This window comes from Natator depressus, chromosome 1 (assembly GCF_965152275.1).
Source record: "Natator depressus isolate rNatDep1 chromosome 1, rNatDep2.hap1, whole genome shotgun sequence".
In the NCBI taxonomy this organism is placed as follows: domain Eukaryota; kingdom Metazoa; phylum Chordata; order Testudines; family Cheloniidae; genus Natator; species Natator depressus.
In genome coordinates this window covers 219,641,640-219,662,795 of record NC_134234.1, presented here as the reverse complement: position 1 = coordinate 219,662,795, position 21,156 = coordinate 219,641,640, and the positions used below count along the sequence as shown (strand labels likewise).

At 42.2% G+C, this 21,156-nt stretch overlaps 1 protein-coding gene across 10 annotated transcripts in view; it reads left to right on the top strand.

Annotated features, from left to right (window-relative positions):
• The window catches only part of FAR2 (fatty acyl-CoA reductase 2), a 219,332-nt gene that overhangs the window by 11,836 nt on the left and 186,340 nt on the right, over positions 1-21,156 (top strand). For 2 of the 10 annotated variants that reach the window (XM_074935990.1, XM_074935957.1), the window contains exon 3: positions 9,814-9,868. The exons of the other annotated variants lie outside the window; for them this stretch is intronic. The gene's annotated coding sequence lies outside the window, so the exon portion shown is untranslated. The remainder of the gene's footprint in view (positions 1-9,813; positions 9,869-21,156) is intronic. 10 annotated transcript variants of the gene reach the window in all.

The following is a 21,156-nucleotide window of genomic DNA, read 5'->3' as shown; positions in this document are numbered from 1 at the left end:
TCTTCACTTTGAATTAATTCTGTGCCTCTTTGTGTACTCTTGTGATTTTAGACGTTAGGCCTTTTGATATGGTTTGCTGCTCTTTTCATTCATGGTTTTTATTTGCATATTGCACAGCTGCTTACACTAACAGCCTTTATATAAATAATCATTTGAATAATAAAATTGGTCCCAGTGGTCAGAGCTCCCAGGATATTGAAGTGCAGTTTAGTAGTTTGTTGGATGGCTAGAGAGTAAATGTTGGCTCTTCAGATTGGGGTTTTGATTGTTCCAAGCTAACAGAAAATAGGATTCTTCTAAGCATCATGCATACGGTACGAATTCTTTTGTTTTTTAAGGATTTTTAATGTAATTTTTTTTCTTCTCCAGTTCTTTGTATGGGTCTTCACAACTACAGGATTGTCTCAAAGGGTGGCTACTTGACTGCACTATGTTCTAGAAGTCTTTATATAAATTCCACTTGTTGATGTAGTGCTAATTCCTTGCATTTGTAGATCAATAGGATGCTTCCATACACACCTTTTTGTGAAATATGTATCTGACAAATACAATCCTCTGCCATGCCCATCCGCAGCTCTGAAATAATAATTGCTCTTAAATGGTGTTTTCTATCCAAGATGCTGTGAATTCTTCGAAAATGGTTTTCTTGATAACTGATACCTAAAGGGCATGATTTTTCCACTGCATTGTATTGTGTATAATCATTAGCATCTGTGCAGAATTGGTGTAAAAATGCAGGCAAACCAGAATTCTCCACTCTCATGGGAGGTAACATTTCACACCCACTTTGCTCATATGTAAATGACCGCAGAAGGCGCAGTGAGAATCAGGCACAGAATCTACATCCAGGATTGTACATAACTTTATATTTCCATTGTCAAAAGGACAAAATCTGGTGGCTTATCTTCCAAATAGGAAATCTGGCACCCATAAATCTTACTGTTAGAAAACTAGCAGCAACAAAGATTCATGCCTCCTTCATAGTCTCTCTCCTCTTAGTGCAGCACAGTCGCTGAAAGATTTAGATTTCCAATTGAATTCATTTCTGTTGTCCCACCTGAATAGTTGTCTAAAGGTATTTTACCAGACCAGCTGAAGGCAAGCTTGGCCACATCAATTCAATCTGTAATGTGAGTGGCTACGCAAAGATGTCTTAGTTATTCCCTCTTTATGGCAAATGATAAAATGTAGAACATCACAAAGAAAACATCTGTACAATGTTGCATTTACCTGACCTGATCCTCTTTTCTTTTTCAAGGCAGATTTAGAAGGAACCTGACTGAAGAATAAGAGCTAGAAAACAGTGTCCATTTTTGTTTCATCTGTCTGCCTGTTCAGAAGTCTGCTCTGAATGGGTGGTCAGATGTAAGCTAACAACTTTTTTTGATGGAATCCCTTTGCTTTTTGTATTTTGTAATCATCGCTGTTGATTGCATGTCTTTAGTGTACACTGCAAATACATCTTCACAGTAGCGTTTGCAACAGAATGTGTCATTTAGTGTTTTGAGTAGAAGCAACAACATTCCATTAGGAGATTCCCTTGAAGAAACATGAATACAAGAACAAAATTTGAGTTCCTCTGTTGGGCCAGAGATGTCCTGCATGATCTTGTGGATGGATGTATTGTGTCATCTGTCAGGGTATTTATATCCTGCACTTACGAGTTGAAGATCTCAATGATCTTGTAGGGTTTTTACATTTCCGGCTTATACGATCCTACTTGGATATTCTGTATCATTTATCCTCTTCTTTTGCTATCCATATAACACTATTGGCATTATCGGCCTTCCGTAGTGGAGGTAGCATAGCAGAGGAGAAAAATGATACTCCTGCATACAGCTACAGGAAGGTGAGGTTTACTGAAAGCAAGATAGACCTCAGGCTGCTGTGAAGATACAGAAAGCTACCAGTGTCTCCTACAGAAGATGCAAACAAGTAAACAACTGCCTCCACTTTGCAAATGTGTCCTCAGCTTCAGTATAAACAATTAACATTCGTCTCGAAAGAGGATGAATGCAAGGATGCAGAAAGTTAACAGATACTCTAAGGAGAAATGTTAAACGTATATATGATTATTCCCTTCAGTGGCAATGGCTTGTTCTGTTTCACTGTAAGAAGGTATGCGTGGCAAGGTGGCGGAAGGAAATTTGTTAAGACTGACTTGGTATATCTACATTGCAGTAGCACAGCTATAGCACTCTATCTCCAGTGTTACTCTTGTGGGAATTCTGTGCCAAAAAGTTTAAAAATTCTGTGCACAGTATTTTTAAAATGTTCAAATTTCTGCATTTTATTTGTCAAAATAACACAACATAATCATGCCAGTTTCAATTATTATGGTAATTTATTTCAAAATACCTGTCAGCAAGTATGTCTGTAACAATACAGACAACAAAAAAGATTCAGGAAATGATTTTGACAAATAGATTCCTTACTAGGCATATTAATACAGAATTCTGAGTAATAATTCATTTAAACTATCCCTGACTTACCCAAGCCTTTGCACTGCTTCTGAAGGGTGTGGGACATACATTTCTGTATTGTATGTCCCGCACCCCTCAGAAGCAGGGCAAAGGCTTGGGTAAGTTGGCGGTAATGGAGGGGCTGAGGGAAAGGGAAGTAATTAATGGAAAGGAGCCTGGGAGGGAACCTGGATTGTTGGGTGTGGGTAGGAGAAGTATAGAACAATTTTTTTTTTTCCCTCGGGGAGGGATTGTTAGGGAGTTGAGGAACCTCCTCCATGCAGTTCCTGGCTGACCCTTAGCCTCTCCCATTCAGTCAGGTACATCTGCACATGTCCCCATGTGGCCCTGCACCTTCACTCCCCTCTGTCCACATGCGCCCCTGCACCCCCATTCAGCCAGGCATGGCTGCACCCCCACTCCCAATTCAGGCCCTGGCTCAATGTTGTCACCCATTTAGCTCCTGTGCCCCTGCCTCAGTCTGACCCCCGCCTCACTAACCGTTATGACCCCCAGTCTGTGTGACGCCCCAGCAGCCCTGTGAGCCCTGCTCTGTCCTTCACCCACCCCACCCCCATATCCTGTGTCTCCTCACATGGCCCTGCAGGTAGGGCACTATGAGGAAGGCAGCCTCTGCCTGGTCCATCCCCGCGGCTGTCTGCTTCAGCCTGTGAGCCAGCTGCCCTGTCTGCTTGTGCCACATCAGCCCCTGGTGGGTGAAAGGTGTAATTGCAGCGTGACCTCTCTCTCATGGCTTCCCTTCGCCTCGGCATCGGAATCAATTATTCTGCGGGGGTGAAAAATCTCTGGGGGACATTAATTCTGCACTTGCGCAGTAGAGCAGAATTCTCCCAGGAGTACAGTGTGTAGACATTTCTTGTGTTGACAGAAGGGGTTTTTCGGTTGAGAATTCTTCCATCAACCTGGATGCATCTACACTGGGGGTTAGGTCAGCCTAACTATGGTGCTCAGAGTGCAAATTTTTTCACAGCCCTGAGCAATGTAGCTAGGTTGATCTAATTTCTAGGTGTACAAGACCAGGTGTCAGTGATGATGGCTTGATGCAGCACTGTACTTAATTCCTGTGGTCATCTTCCTGTGATAACCCTCTGGACTTGGAAGCAAGTAGTCACTGTATTCCTTTGTCTGGGAAAGCTCAGTAAATCTCAGGTCGATTCAGATGAAGTGGCATGTAGCAGATACACATTATATGCCAGCAGATATGTATTGTGGAGGCTCTATAACAGCACTGTGATATTTCTGGTACTAATGAAATTGGTTTTTATTTTTACCCTTTTCTAACAGAGCACATGTGAAAACCTCTAGTTTTTGTTCCTATAGTTCAGGAATGAACAGTTGCCAAAAAGTGATGTATTGTTCTTCCTCTTTGTTCCTGCTGTTTGGAAGACATAAGAATTGTCTGAAACTCTTTAGTGTCTTTATTTCAAGAGTCCTGTATTTTTGTCCTTTGCTCTTGGTCCAGTTTTTAGAACTCTAGCCTGGAACTTGGTATACTTGGGTTCTGTTTCCTGCTCTGTCACAGACTATGGCTAGGTCTACACTAAAAACTTACATCACTCAGGGTGTGAAAAAACAGAGCGATGTAGTTATATTGACTGAACTCCCAGAGCAGACAATGCTATGTCGATGGGAAAGCTTCTCCCACCGGCATAACTACGGCCTCTTGTGGAGATGGATTAGCTATGCCAATGGGTGAAGTTCTCCCATTGATGTAGTAGCATCTTCCCTAAAGTGTGACAGTGGTGCAGCTGCAGTGCTGTCTGTGTAGACAAGCTCTGCATCTGTGACTTTGGGCAGATCACTTAATGTCAGACTTCCTCCGTTCTCCATCTGTAAACGGCGATACAATTTTAGTACTTCCCTACCTCACAGGGGTGTCGTGAGGCTAAATATGGTGAAGATTGTGAGGCACTCAGATACTATATTAATAGGTACCATATAATTACCTAAGAGAGGTCCCCAGTTGGTCTGATATTTTGTGCATTGGTGATAATTAGGTTTTCCTAATTCAGTGCTGCCCTCTACATGCAGCAATGTTTTAACTAGATGGATCACAAACTGATCTTCAGACCACCAGTGGCTTGGTCAATGCTGGTGGTCTAAGGTGACCAGACGTCCCGATTTTAACCCATTTGTCCCGTGTCCCGACCGCACGTCGGTCAGGACTCCCTTTGTCTCGATATCGAGGATGGACCACTCACCATCACAGCCAAAGTCCCGGGGCTGGTGTGGTGGTGCTTCCTGGGGCAGCTCCTGGTGCCCGCCTGCCGGCAGGAGCCTACAGTGCAGGCAGCCCCTGGGCACAGAGGCGGAGGGGGTCTCCGTCTGCTGCACAGGCTCCTTCCTGCCCAATCAGAGCTGTGGGGGTGCAGCTTGCAGGCGCTGGCAGCGGGCAGAGAGCCCTCCAGCACCCCCCCCCCCCCGACCCGACCCAACCCTAGGAGCCAGAGGGACCTGCCAGATGATTCCTGGGAGCCGCCCCAGGTAAGCACCGCTGGGACTCCCTGCCTCGCCCCCCGGCAGGTCCCTCTGGCTCTTAGGGTCGTGGCGGGAGGGACAGGAGGCTCTCTGCATGCTGCCAGCACCTGCAAGCCCCGCTCTGCGGGTCCGGCAGCTGCCATTGGCGCTTTGTCCAGCCAATGGGAGCCACGGAGCTCGCGCTTGTGGCGGGTGCAGCACGTGGACAGTCTGGAGACCCCCTCGCCTTTCTGACCCTAGGAGCCAGAGACCTCCCAGCAGGGCTGGTGAGTGGCCAGGGAAGGGGGCAGGGTGTGATGGAGTGAGTGTCTGGGAGGTGTATGTGCGGTGCTGGGCAGTGAGGGTGTGGAGGGTGCTGGGCAGTGGGAGAGGTTTGTGTGTTTTGGGGTGGTAGGCAGTGGGATCCTGTTGGGGGGTGCTGAGCAATGCGGGAGATCTTTGTGTGTCAGGGCAGTGGGGGTCTGTGTGGGGCATTGTTTAGTTGTGGTGGTGGGGCTGTGGGGAAGGGCCCTGATGGGGCTGTGGGGAGGGAGGGAGGAGAAACCTGTGCCTCTGGCCCCATGGCTTTTGCTGGGGGCTGGAGCTGGGCTCTTGAGTCCTTGCCCCGTGGATTGTGGTGTGGGCTGCAGCAGGGGCCATACACCTCTCTTGCAGCTTCCCAGGGCTGTGTACCCCCCCCCAACCCCCCGCTCGCCCAATGTGTCCTGATATTTCACTCTTGCAATCTGGTCACCCTGTGGTGTTCTTCAGAATGGAATGTTTTGAAATGGGGTGTTTGGAGGGAAGGTGATTCTTCTCTTGCAAAGTGAGCGGCAGAATGAGAGAGAGAGAGAATTCCTGTTCCAGGTATTGCTTACAGAATACCAAAAAGTATCTAGAATGGCAGCACTTAGGAACTGTGTGAGATGAAATGTGGGACATTTTGTCTTTGTAAAACTCCAAAGGAACCCTTTCGGCAGAATGTGATTATCCAATATGGATTTTGGCCTGGACAGCTGGGTTATAACATGCCTCCTGTGCACAATGGTCACTGCCGTGAGATTTTTAACAACAACAAAATGGGTAGGACATCAATTTTACATCTCATCTAAAAATACTATTTCAAGCAACATGGTGCTTCTCAATATCATCTTGAATGTTTGCCACATGCAAGATCTTGTTACCCTTCAGGCTCCACCATTTTTATGTTAATGTCAATTAAACTTTAAAAGCATCTGAGTGTCCTTTCAACTGCACATGTAATGTCTGTGGTGAAAACATGTTTAAAATACAATGGGAAAAATGAGAACCCGAATCATGTTGCTTTAAGCTTAACAACTATATTATTTATTCGTAATTCTTGTGGTAGCACCTTACATGTGCTACATGCTGTACAAATGTACAGGATTACACGGTCCTCACTCCAATTATTTTATAATCTGTAAGGACAAAAAACGGTGGGGAGAAAGATATGCAGAGTTGTCAGGGTGGTGATAGCCAACCATATTGATAGTTCAGGTGTTTGTTTTTTCTTTAAGATAGTCAATTCAATATTTTATTTACATTATAAAAACATAGGCCCAGATTCAATGGCTTCCATGAGCATTAGCACCTAAATACTTTTGAGGATCTGGGCCTTACAGGCTCTTTGGTAAGGGGTTGAAGAGAGGGAGACAAGTAGTAGGAAAGAGAGTGTGTGAGAAAGAGGGGAGAGGGAAGGAGGGACCGTGAAATGAAAAATGTAAAGCCAGGATATTGAGGTTGAGTATCAGAAAGGTCAAAGTGGTAGGAGAGGGGCAAGGGGAAGAAGGACGACAACCAATGCTATGTTGCAGGAGGACAAAAATTAGGGATATCCAGAGTCTAGGTTTCACAGTTGAATGGATGATGATGATGTCAGTGGCTGTGAGGACTCCTCTTGGTTGCTGATGTGTGGCATGGGAGACAGAAAGCTGCTGGGCCTGATGCTCTTGAGTGGGTCCTTCTGGATCTGATGGTGAGGTGGTTTGGGACTGGAAGACCCTGGTTTACCCTCTGCACCCTTAACTGTAGCTGGCATTAGCTGCATTGAGGATCAATCTGTGTCTATAAACATTAACTTTACTTGACATGTAATCTTTCATTTTCTAGTTCAGGCTATTTATTCTGTGAGTATAGTAACAGCTATTAACTTTTCCTAGACTACACCCATTTGGTTAGCTCAAAAATTTGGGCTTTGCTGTTGGTTTACTATAACTTCCTGTTAGTAAACTCTGCCAGAGGTGAAGTTGTAATATGCAAAAACGACATTTTGAGTCAATGTGGATTTCCTATGGTTTATATCACCATAGTGACATTTCTGTGGTTTGGAGAGAAATAACTGTAAAAGTTGCTGTTGCCCTTAAAAAATATAAAATAAATATATATCTGTATCTATAGAACTATTTACTGAGGAAGTGAACAGCTGAATGTCAAGGGTAATTAGATAAATCTGGAAAAAAATGCACCATAAACTAGATTTCAGTTCAGCAAAATCATTTATATCAAGGCAGCTTTTTCTAATGATGGTCTGGGAGGTTGTCACCAGAAAAGAAATGCATTCGTCATTCTTGTGTCTCAGGATTTCATATATTGGTTAAAGCTTATCAGTCTTAGCTGTAAGGCTATTCAGCGGTTAGAGTGGTTTCCCTGAGAAACACTGTTGGTGTGCATGTGTCTCTCTCTGTCACAACAGTTGGATAGTTTTACAAGGGAATAATTATGGACTTGGCTATGTTACTGGGGGGACAGATATTAGCTTGACATGTTGGGTAGAGCGTATGCAGATTTCATAGAGAAAATAATCTGCTAGGGACCATTTGATTTGTAAATTTGAGCCTCGTAATTTTTGTGGGAAAAGTGTCCATGCTCAAATGTGCTGTAACTATTGAAGAAAGCCAATCATGGATTTTAATTGAATGCATCATAACTGGCTGGATAAATACAGGAAGCAAATTAGCACCTGGAGAGTAGAAATGTTCTAATGATCCTGTTTGGGACTTAAAGATGTGTCATCAAGAGGCAAACTCTGATTGCTTTGCTCAGGCTGCATGGTGCCTTACTTTGAGTAGTTCCACTGTCATTAATGTCAATGTAAATATTTGCTGCAGTAGGTTACTGGTAGAGGAAGATACTACTCAACCGGAGCAGGGATATTTGAATCTGAGCCTTAAATATTACATTTTTAGTTATTATTCTTATAATCCGTTATTGACTCAACAGAATACATTGTGTAATGCCTGTGTAACTGTTGCTACAGCACAGGAGGTAACAGAGACCATGTATTGGTGAGTGGTCAAGGTTTGATCACAAGCCCAGAATCCTTGTAATGGGAACAAATGCATAAGCTTAGTTGGTGCTAAGTATTTTCTTGTTTTCTCTTTGAAACGTCTCTGGATAGTCCAGCCTCCAAGATCCAGAAGAGTTTGCCCTAATGAATGGTGGAGAATCTTATCTATAGCATCAAAATAAATTTAAATCCTACCCTGTTTTGTCCCTCCAGGTTGGTTCAAATGGCATAATTATGACTGGCCTGTTAACTTCACTAGCAGTACAATCTGCTCTGGGACCTGGTTTGCGACTGACCTTTTAACATGGGAGCTGCTTGGATCTGGGGATCGGGGAGCTGGGTGGTTTATTGAATGATTTTTTTCAGAAGTCCTCTTGGGTGCATCATGCCCAAGTGTCTTCAGGGAAGCAAGAGTAGAGAGAGGGAATAGGATCATGTTCCCATTGAGGAAAGTGTCAAGGAACTATAGAGAAGTGAGTGAAAACCACAGGATGGAACTTGGTTGATCATTCCCTGAGGTGTACTATGTGTCATGGTTCAGTGAGAGAGAAAGAAACTAGTGTTTAGTTTCCTAGCCCATAAAGAGAGAATAAAATACACTGCCATAATAATATGTATAATAGAAATGAAATCACTGGTCTCTGGAGGAGAGAGCGAGATTACAGCGCATGGATGTCACATCACATTGATGGCTTTTCTAGCCTCCATATTTGTAACAAAGCTGATTGCAGTGTGTTTAGTGGTGGGAACTATGTGAGTCTTCCAAAGCCATTAGATACACTTGTACACATCAGTATGTATTGGACCGCTGCAGAAGATTGTTGCAAGAGTAGAAGGTTATAAAAAAGTGGCAAAGTGATCCATAATTTCTCTTTTGTTATCACATGGTCTTAGTGGAAACCTCTAAAAACACCAGAACATGACCATTAGGTGTTACAAAGCTCCTTGTTAGTGCGTACTACTCATATGTACAGAACCATGATTAATATGGGTTCTGGAGCTCGTGAGGCCCACACATGACCCCCTTCCCCACTTTATAACCCCTTTCAGTTTTCTAGGATAATATATTATAATATTTGTTTTTATTTTACAAATAACAGGTCAGATCTTCCGATGATGTAAATTGGTGCATAGGAGGTACACTGTTTTACATCAGATGAGGATCTCATGCGTGTTACAATGTGGTTTAAAAATAAAAAAAATGACAGTGGCAGAGCACTTGTGTGCAACTTTACAAAAACCAAACTTGTGTGCCGAGGAAGAAAATCTTTTAGGGAAGGAAACAAATGTGTGTCTGTATGTAGGAGTTTGTTTATCCACTAAGGAGTGAAAAGTCTCTTTAAAATTATGAAGTGACAATGTCCTTTCTAAACTCATGAATTTGATCAAAGTTAATACAACTAGTCCTTCAAAAGCTATGATTGTGCAGGTAGAATTTTGCTTGCTTTCCATAGTCCTTTGTTATGAGTTGGTCTTGCAAAGTGGTTGGTTTGTTTTCAGAAGTACTCAAAAAAAGGGATATGTGATATGCCAGTAACCTGCATTCCTGTTGCCTTCTGAGACTAGATGGAGTGCAGAACAGAGAACTCTCCAGGCTGCTGAGAAACTGAACTGCAGAAAGGTAATTTGGTAAAGTTCAAAGACAAAGTTTCTATTGTTTTTCATTAGATTCTGTTGGCATATTAAATCTGGAAATTATGAATATTGAGTAATGTAACTAGTGAGGCTGACAGAACAATTTAAAATGCCCAATGAAGGAACTCTACAGTCCTGACTGTTGGTAAAATTGCTGGGTTTACTACCCAAAAATTGTCTTGTATTATCTGCAAATGTCAATAAAATGTAGTTCGTTTAGACCTGAGAAATACAGTAGCATGCAGTCTGTGATCGTATTTGTATTAGGTGACTCATTCAGTGGGTCCATTAAAATATAAAATTTATAACCTGCAATAGTTGGGTTTTTTGCCATTTTTTTTTCTTTTTCTAAGTATCAAATATTTAGTAGATACCATTGGGTAGTAAACATTCATTTGGTTGAAAAGATGCCAACTGTAAATTGTTTGTTTGTTTAAAGGACACCCCCCGCAAATGGCATATGAATAAAGGGTTCCACTTCTGGAGCCCTTACTCAAAAAAACCTCCTGCTCATTTTGAATAAAAGCTTCAGGAGGGAGCCCACCTTGAATATTCACCATCTAATAATCCCAGTCTTGCCAGTTCCAAATGGTCATGAATCAGGCCCCCAAAATCATGAGACTGTAAAACAGTAATAAATTTTGGGTTCTTCTCATTCACCTTCTGGGTCTTGATCCTTCATGGCAGTGGTCACATTTTCAAGCTTTTATCTGGAACCATGAGTGCTAGAAACTTAATGAAAAGCAAGATCCTCATGTAATCACAGGGCTCCAGGAGCTGGTACTTTAAGAAAAACAGCAAATATCACAAGACTCATGATAAAATAATGAAAGTTGGTAACACTGTGGTAGCGGTAAGCTTTTTTATAGTTATTTGGCTATACCTGAAAAAAATGGTGTAGATGTTGAAATGAATTTATGGTTCCAATGCATCTTAAACTCCATGTGACTTTATTCTAGCATAACCTGTTGGTTGATGAGTCCGGGCAAAATTTATATGCCTTTTCTGTTCATTCTGGGGAAGACCCTCTTGAGACTTGCCAACACAAGGGTTAATACCATAAGTGTTACATTAGGAGCTGTGGGCCCCTTAAAACCAGACGGGGAGGAAAGAGAAGCTGTTTCTTATAGGGGAAATGGAATGTGCAAGAAGAGGTGACTTATGGTCCATTAGGTTGGATGCCTGGTAAAAGAAGGCCCCACACAACTAGTCTGAGAAGGTCTTGTAATGGGTTCCTGAACTGCTGATGTGGATACAACAGTTGGGTCTGTTAGGGAAACAAAGGCATCTGTTTTCCTGTAAAGCAGGAACCTTTCCGGAATCTATGCTAGAGCGACTCATGTGATATTATAGCTAACAAATTTGGCTAAGGAGAGCCAGAGAGACTGAATGGAGAGAGAAGAGATTTTTCTGCCATTCTATATAGCAAATGTTTCTGTTCTAGGTAACTTAAGTTTATTGCTAGTATAATGATATTTCAGCAATATTAGCCAAATGAGTGTTTATACTCTGAACTTCTGATTATTTTACAGATCTTGAGCTCTTCTCTCTTCTCCTCACCCTGGTGAGTTTTGGGTTTCAGAAAGTAGGTTTTGCGCAACTTCAGTTGCTAATACACGTCCATTTGATTTGTAGTTAAAATGAGTGCTATTTGTTAACATATTACTGCTTCTTGAATTACATGATTTAACCGTCTCGCAATATGTCCTAAGTGGAGGAACTTGCAAGTCATGTATCTAACAACTTCCTGGTGTGTTCTTTGAGTAGGGAGGTAAAAAAAAACATTTGCCAAAGAGTTTGCCTGTCAGACCTGTAGCATTTTGGATCTGTAAAAAACAATTCAGTATTTTTCACCTAGCATATTCTCTCTTGTGAGAAAGTGGCTAGTGGTACAACCCCCAGGAAGGTGGGATGAACAGTTCTATTTAAATGGTGATTGTAAAACTGCCCTGCCAAACCAAGCATCTGATCTGGAAGCAAAGGCATGAGAGCAGTGCTGTATAAAAGTGTGCACTGAAATCCCAAGTGGCAAGTCCATTTACTTCCAAAAGTGTTACGTTACAGAGACAGGCCATAGATACTGCCTTATTTCAGCTCAGTGAGTCTTCTGTCCTCTGGGGAATTAAACCTTCCCTAGAGTGAAAGAGGCCTACAGGACTCTGGGATTCATCCCAAAAGTGGAAATATACTAAGGCAATACTTTCCTTAACTTCCTTAAATTTTCCCTACTTCATTTTAAACCCAGCACTACTTATTATATTTTCATTGACTAATGAGAACAATTAATGCCTGTACTCTTTTTATATTGCCATGTCTCCCCTTAGACTTCTTTTCTGAGACTGAACAACTCTATAGGAACATTTAAATATTAGTTTCACAAGCTGTGCTTCAGATACTGTTGGTTTTTTTTCTCTACTCCCCCTTTTCTCAGTAGCAAGTCAGCATTTCACTCATTTTTAAGTGGAATTACACAGAAATAAAAATCCTTCAGGAAACTCGGTTTTCAATTTGGAATTAAGAGAATATAGTAATTTGGTCTGTCATGTTGTCTTCCTGATTTTTAATCCTGGACAACGTTTGGATCTATAAATATAAGATTACTTTTTAGAAATTTCAAGTGAACCAACGGCTGCTCCTGAGGAGTGGAAGCGAGTTTTAATAGAGTGCCACTGCCGAATAAATAATTCACTGTTATTCAGAAATGGGACCATCCAGATCTAGGCCTTTGAAAATGTTCTGACGTTTGGCCAGGTGGTTTCATCCTGTGTCTCATGGCACATACTGGGATTACAGTATTAATGCGATTTCATCTCTGTGCCCCTCTGCTAGCCTTTTGGAGGGGCTAAGTTACCAAAAACTCCTGGGGAGCCTTAGGTGTGTGCTAGAAATGTGCAATGGTATTAAGGTGTGTAGTTCTCCATTGCTTTGTCTGGTGGCTAGGAATGGACACCCTCCCATGACAGAAGGAGTAATTGTTACAGGAGGCATGGTAGCAGTGCAAATGGGTGGTGGGACCTGTGTAAACCCCTGATGAGCATAAAGTACAGGCCCTCCTCTGTGCCCAATCCACAAAACCTGTTACAACCCTAGCCAGAGATGTAGCAGCTCATGATTTTAGCTCTGGAGATCCCTGCTTTAATTTCTGGTATGTGAGTCAAGATGGCGGCTGTCACAATTGCTCATCTTTTGAGCTGTGGTAGCTGTGGGGAGCCCAGGAGAAATGTTCTATATACCACGGCTACTTTAGTGTGATAAATAGAATCAGGGTGATAGTGCAAAAATAAACTCAGGCTTATTTACTTCCTGTAGTACTTGCTACAGGTTGTAAATAAGTCACCAACTCTTTTGTTTGTGTAGTTGTTGGCTTTTAGTCCCAGTAAAACTTTAATTGCTCATCCCCTGCCTGCTCTTTGCCATCTCCGTCTCTCTGCTTCTCCATCTCTGCAATCAGGTATTTGACGTTAAAGTCAAAAAGCTGAATAGACTAGCAGTGGTCTTTGCAGGGTGAAGTATTTGCATTTGGGCTTCAGTTATATTTGTATTTGTGTTTGTATTTCCTGAGCTGTTCTGATAGGGTGTTTTTAATTGGTTTGGTAAAACTTGTGATATGGTCTGAGAGCTTCCACCTTTCCTTCCCATTGTATTTATGGCAGTTTTGCTGAGTAAGGACTTCAGATTTGGGCTGTAGATAATTAGTGTATTGATAAAACTCAGGTGAGGAGATAAAAGAAATATTATCTTAAGTACCATTCATTAACTGTAATAACTTTCATCCCAAAGCATTTTATACATCAGGAATTGCTTCATGTACTGCCAAATACAGTCACTTCTGGGGTAAAAAGGCAGCAGCTGTTGAACTATGCACAATGTTACTATAGGACTGGTTCAACAGGAAACACGCGGTCCAGTTGGATCTACAAGGGAACTTCATCTTGCGATTCTGAGGCAATCACATCTCAAGGTTGTGTGGCTTCAGGCCCTCACTGGTGGGAAAGATAAATGTGTTTTATATTTGTATGTTAGCATTTTTTAATTTTAATTTGGATTCTGTTTTGTTGTTTGTATTGTCTTTTTTCCAAAGCAAGCACACACACCAAAACTGGTAGCTCAGTAAAATAATGTCATTCATTATTAACCTATCCAGGCATGGAACTCCATGTGGGTGAAGTTAAGACTAAAATACCTAACGGAAACATAAGCAGAAAAATCTGTATGAGAATACTGTAGTAAACAATAGACAGACAAATCAGTCAGGAAATTTGAAGGAAATTTTACCTCCAAACATCTGAAATAATGGGAAGACACAGTTAAGACACTTTTTTTTTTTAAAGTGTATCTTAATTTATATATCCAAATGCTATTGTCACTTGTAGTTTATTATTATATTACCTTAAAAAATCCTGTGTTTAAAAGAATGTTGAGGTTACAAAGTCAAGCTCTCAGGAGTTTCAAATGCCAGCAATAAGGTTCCCCATGAAATTTATCTCCCCTCCCTTTAGAATTTTACTTAAGGATTTTACATTTTAATTGTCTGCTCTTTCTGTTAGCTGCATCTTGAGAACAAATCCTGTGTAATCTAATCCTGGAAGGAAGAACATTGCACTAGATGCACAATAAAGTTCCCTCTCCACTGGGAGAATGAAACATTCCAAGAATTTCCCCATGGGAGCAGGGGATTGCTCTCCACTTTTTCATTTTTTATGGTTACTTATAATTATATTGTGGTAGCAACAGGCCTCAGCTTTGTTGGAGCTCCATTGTGCTAAGCACCATTACACTTCATAAATAATAGTCCCTGCTCCAAGTACTTAGAATCTGTCCCCCTCTCTGCTGAGGGGAAAAAAAAAAAAAAACCAGAAAGGTGTTGATTGTAAGTACTAAATCAATTTGAGTGCCAATTCAGCGCTGTCCAGCAGTGCTGTGGAGGAATGGAAAAAAAACCTGATTAAAAACTGATGATTCTTATGACCTGTTTGAATAATTGTAGAAAAAAATGTATGATGTCATATTATGTGATAAAATAGGAAGCAAAGGGATTGAGTTAACGCTGCATGTCCCGTTTTATCTTCTTCCTGGCTTGACTCTTGTGTGATTAAACTGTGCGGCCTCTCGTTACATAGCTTTATTTGAAGGACTTATAACCAGAGTACACTGTGATGCTTGTTGCTTATATTTAGGGCTCTACCAAATTCACAGTCCATTTTGGTCAATTTCACAGTCATAGGATTTAAAAAATCATAAATTTTCATGATTTCAGCCACTTAAACCTAAAATTTCATGGTGTTATAATTGTAGGGCTCTGACCCCAAAAGGAGTTGCGGATGCGGGAGCCGCAAGATTACTGTAGGGGGTGTTGCGGTCTCACTACCTTTACTTCTGCGCTGCTGCTGGAGGTGGCGCTACCTTAGAGCTGGGCAGCAGGAGAGCGGTGGCTGCTGACCAGGATCCCAGCTCTGAAGGCAGAACCGCTGCCAGCAGCAGCACAGAAATAAGGATGACATGCTCTGGTATTGCCACCCTTACTTGTGCACTGCTGATGGCGGGGCACTGCCTTCAGAGCTGGGCACCCAGCCAACAGCTGCCGCTCTGTGGCCGCCCAGCTCTGAAGGCAGCAGCACAGAAGTAAGAGTGGTAATACTGGGGCCCCCCATAAAATAACCTTCCAACCCTCTTGCAACTGCCTTTTGGATCAGGACCCGCAATTTGAGAAACGCTGGTCTCCCCTCTGAAATCTGTTTAGTATAGGGTAAAAGTGCCCACAAGACCAGATGTCATGGTCTGTGGTGTGGTTTTCCTGGCCGTGAATTTGGTAGGGCCCTACTTATATTGTACAAGCATTTTTTATTCAAAAGGCTCATTTTCAGATCTTTACAACTTTGTCAAGCTTTCCCCCTTCAGATTGAAATTTGGCATGTGTGTTCCAAGCCCAGGAAGGGCTCTGATTTGGAAAGAGTGCAGACTTGAATGTGAATGAGGCAGGATTATGTAATGAATAAAACTGGGGTACAGATGATCAAACCTTCATTCTTTCCTAAACTTGGTCATTTGGATGGAGTGCATTATATGAAGCATGGAGCACCTACATGATGACACTAAGAGAAATATTGAATAGCTGTTTCAATCTCTGAACATCATCCATCGTGTGTACTGGGCATCCAGATTTGACATCCTTATTGACATTTAGTAGTACGTTGCTTTGTGAGTTGTTTCATTGACTTCATTGAGTACAACGTGAGCCAGGGTGACAGAATTGGGACAGGGGGTCTTATGGAAAAATAGTAAGCAAAGGTATGTTGTTTGTACGGTGCCTTTCACCACAGGGCCTGCTTCCTGACTAGGGTCTCTCAGTGCTACTGGACTATGAATTAACAATGATTGTATAATTAAAGACTGTGTTGTAATGCAAACCTGCAATGACTTTGGTTGCAAAGTGTAGCACTCAAATGTTCTTGCCATGTAGATTGCAGAACAAAATCTAGTGCAGGGACGGCAACCTTTGGCATGCGGCCCGAGGGTTGTTGGCCACCGCTTCCCGCAGCCCCCATTAGCCTGGAGCGATGAACTGTGGCCAGTGGGAGCTGCAATTGGACGAACCTGCAGACGTGGCAGGTAAACAAACTGGCCCGGCCTGCCAGGGGGCTTACCCTGTCAGGCCACGTGCCAAAGGTTGCCAATCCCCGATCTAGTGTGTGCTTGCAGGTACATGGAATTCTGTTATAATCGTCCTTCAATTATCTTGATTTAAATATAGGTATTTACATCACCCCCTTAAAGCACTAGGTCGAGATTGTGCCTTTAGGGTGAGGAGTAACATGCACCACCCCAAAAACCCCAGGTGGCAGTGTGCTTCAGAAACACCTCTCCTAGGCCCAAATCCCTCCCTGTCTTCCCTTCCTTTGGGAGGATCTATACCAGCAGCAAATTATAGAACCCTCCTGTGACCGCACAGTTATGCTGGCTGGTGTGTGTTAGGAGGTGGATCCAAGATTCCATCCATTATCCATAATTCACCACCCATTTGTTCTGGATAGCCGACACAGGGATATAGTAGATCCTTATTCCCTTGCACGGGTATACATCCTGAATTACAGTCTAACCTTTCATAAGGGCACGCTATATAACTACAAAGTAGTAGGAAGGTAGACAAATTGACCCAGGATATAATCCTGCCCTCCCTGGTGTCAGTGGCAAAACTCCAATTGATTGCATTAGGGCCAAGATTTTACCTCCAGTGTTACCACAAACCAGAAGAAAATTTAAGCAATGAGTCGGTCAGTAACTATTGCCTAGTACTGAAGTAGTCAAAACACCTTGAAAGTAAAATCCCAGATTTTTCAGAATATGTTCAGTTTCTGTCCACCTTAGTAAGACAGGAAAAACCATAATCTGCATTGTTCTTTTTATATAACTTTGTTCGTGTGCTACCTTTTACATTCAGTGTGACAAGCACATTAGCAGGGTGCATCACTTCCTGTTTTTTCAAGCCGGTGGGTAAAATGCTTCCAGATTGACTTTATTAACTATTAACAGACTTTTCCAGCTGGTCATCCCCTCTGAGAGGCAATCAGAGACAGGTACTGCTGGGGACAAAGAGTGACAATATGAAAAAGCAGGGCTTGTAAATAAAGTGAGAAAAGAACTGCCAGACAGACACTTATAGTGTAATGCTAATAAGTTCAAGAGCCTAGGGTGTATTTTTTTGAGAGAGAAAAAGGAAGGAGAGGGATTTTTTTTTAATCAGTTAGTATCTGATCACCCAAATGCCGCCTGAATAATTCAACTGTATCCATTTGTTAATTCTGCCACAATGCAAAGGTTTGTAAGGACTCTTTACTGGCAGAAGCAGGAGCTTTAAAAATAATAATAATACCAATCTCTTTATAGAGCACTTTTTATCAGTAGATCTCAAAGGACTTTACAAAGAGAGATAAGCATGATCTCCTTTTTACAGATGGAGAAACTGAGGCACAGAGAGGGGCAATGACTTGCCCAAGATCACCCAGCAGACCAGTGATAGGGCTAAGAATAGAGCCCAGGTCTCCTGAGTCTCAGTCCAGTGCTATCCACTGCCACTCTGCCTCTGTCATGAAGAGTAAACTGAAAGAAGCACCTTTTCAGAGATTTGAAGGAGAGGGAGGCCACTGGGTGCATAGGAAGAGTCAGGCTGTTGCAGGCGTGTGAGGGTGGAGGGTGACTTAAAGGCACAAAGCTTAAACATTAGAGTCAAAATATAATGGGCTCCGTTCTCTACTGTGCACAAGCAGTGTTCGGGGTATGTAGGAGCCGGGGTGTTCTCAAGGAGTCGGTCACAGCCGTCTGATTCACAGCCATCCAGCCTTAGTGTAAATAAAAATTGCAAGGGCGCAGCTTACACAGTGTCATGTGAACTAAGCAAACCAGAGAATCTGGTCTAATATTCCTTTGCCCATGTTTAGTGGTAGAGAGAGAAGTTGGTGCCTGCTCTGGTCCTCAGTGGGTGAGATGAGTATAAGAATATATTGAACAAAAGCTTCAAGATGAAATATTCCTCCTTACCATACAGTTGTTGTTAATATTCAAATATTTCCTGGGAAGCTTTTCCAAATGAACACAGAGCTTGAGAGATTGCATTTCTTGTATTGGCTTTCTGGTCAATTTTCGGCTATTTTTATATGACTAACACCCTCTGTGTCTCAAAACTGATGCAGCTTCAAGTTGTTAACAGAGACCTCCTGTCTTCCCAGACCAAGATGACATTCATGGAAATAGCCGTCATTGCCAGCTCACATGATTTTATCACAAGAGTTGCAATATTGTTTTTTTTCTTAAAGCCCCTGCTCCTAGATTCCTGTGATAATATGAGAATCTCAGCTTTTTGGGGGGAGGGATAGCTCAGTGGTTTGAGCATTGGCCTGCTAAACCCAGGGTTGTGAGTTCAATCCTTGAGGGGGCCATTTAGGGATCTGGGGCAAAAATTGGGGATTGGTCCTGCTTTGAGCAGAGGGTTGGACTAGATGACCTCCTTAGGTCCCTTCCAACCCTGATATTCTATGATTTTGTTAAAAATAAAAAAAAAAAAGTTCCTAACCCTCATAGTTGCAGAGAAAAGCTGGAAGTTATGACCTGAGTGCCCCATAAAGGCTCAAACCCTACAAGACTCAAAAAGAAAGAACCCACATTTATGATGGTTTTTAAAATCTCATGGTTTTTAAGACAATCTCACAATTTTGGGGGGCCTGACTCATGAGGTTGGCGCAAACATTTGGGGTTTGTCAATACTGAATAACTTTGAATAGAACTGAGGAGGACTAGAGTATTGGGCGCCGTTCAGGTAGGCTGCAAAAAAGCTATCCTCAATTATTGTACTCCACTGTCGTTGGAGGGGCTGTATTATTTTACTGATTAAAAAATACAGTTATTTTTTTCACAAATGGCAGAGAAATCAGGAAGTCATTAGCTGGAAGAAAACGTTTGGCTTTTGTAGTTTCCACATTGCAAGCAGCTATGGGGTCACCTTACCCTGTCCTTTCTCCATACCTCCTTTCTTCAGTTTCTCACTATGTGGGGGAAGGTTTGCACTCCAGTTTGTGATTAGGAACAGTGGAGCTGTGAGTAAAACTACTGGTAGCAGTGATTGCTTCATGCATTTTCCCTCCAAGTTCCTCATTCTGTCATTTTGCTGTTCTAGTGGAGATACTGCTTGGAGCAGATTAGCCCTCCCTGAGGGGGGAAAAGGAGTCAGCTGTTGCATGGAAGTAAGATGAGCGCAGTCTTCTTCAACTACAATATCAAACCTAGGTTCAAAGGAACACCAGGCACCTAGGCAACTATTGGGTCTAACCGACTGAGCTCACTGGTCTACCTTTCTAGAAACTTTAGGCAAGTGGGGCAAACTGAGCTGGCTTGGGCCTACCTCTTCTTAGGAAGACAGCAGAAGTGGGGTAGTATGGATAGCCTCTCATCCATGCTTATTCAAGTCTTCATATTGATTCCAGATAGTGTTACTCAAACGATTTCCCATTTGGGCAATTAACATGGTACTGAGATTGGCTGTTCAGGAAAGGGACAGATGGGTAAATGAAATGGTTTTTCTAATCGAAAACATTGCTCAGGTCAAGTGTTTTTTCCTGTTTGCTAAATAAATGGTGTCAGCTTGCAGAAAATTTGTGGTGAGACATGCAAAGAGTGACTTCCATCAGTGATAAGCTAAGGGCATGTCTTCACTAGCAATGTTAAAGCGCAGCCACAGCAGCGCTTTAACATGGCTGTGTATTTCGCAGCACCAGAGCTGGGAAAGAGCTCTCCCGGCGCTATAAAAAAACCCACCCCTGAGCGAGAAAGTTGCAGCACTGTAAAGCGCCAGTGTAGACAAGCCCTAAGATTCTAGTGGGTCCTCCAACATTCCCTTCCTGCCTCACCTGTCAGAGCTGCTGTTTACAGCTCAAAGGGGCCTAGCGTGAGGTTTGGCAGCATTAGTGCGCAGAAGGCTTGCATATCAAATTCAGCCACTAGAGAGAGAAGGCCACTAATTGGTTCAGACTTCTGTAGTGTCTGCCCACCAACAGGGAAGGTTGACTTTTTTCTTAAAAACCAAAGGCTGGTTCCTTATGTAGATTGTAAGCTGTTTAGGGCAGGGACCATCTTTTTGGTCTGTTTATGTACAACACAATGGGGTCTTGTTCCATGACTGGGGCTCCTAGGTGTTAGTGCAATACAAATAATACATTTAAATATATTTTGGCTGAAAAGATTGAAAAATTGTCTGCACAAAGCAGACACTTTTTGGTAAAAAGTCATTGAAAACCCAATTTTCTGTCAAATTGCTTCAATGGGCATTGTTTCTGCCAGGCCTAATGTGAGGAGATTTTCTAGAAAGTGGAGATTTTTTAAATGAATTTTCAGTCGGGCTTAGGCCCTTTTTGCAGGCATAATTTGCAACTGCTACAGATGTGCCCACAAACCAATTGTAGGCATAAGTCTTAGCTTCATGTCTAGTTATCTGATTTATACTTGCAACCAAGTAGTTAGATGTGTAACTTCTAAGATTTCTGCCCAGTTAAAAACAAGTTAAACCACTGAAAATTTGGCAATTTGTGTCCCGGAAAAGTCATTAGTGCCCAAACTGAAGTTTTAAGCTTTATGCAATCAAAAAAAGGTTCCTTTTCAAGGATTTTCATACTGGGGAAAAACTTCATATATACTTTACTTAAATTATACATCCTTTCATCTGTAATACCTTTTTCCCTTGTTTTACTTATTCCCTTTTTGTTTGTTTGTTTTGGTTTAATCATCAGA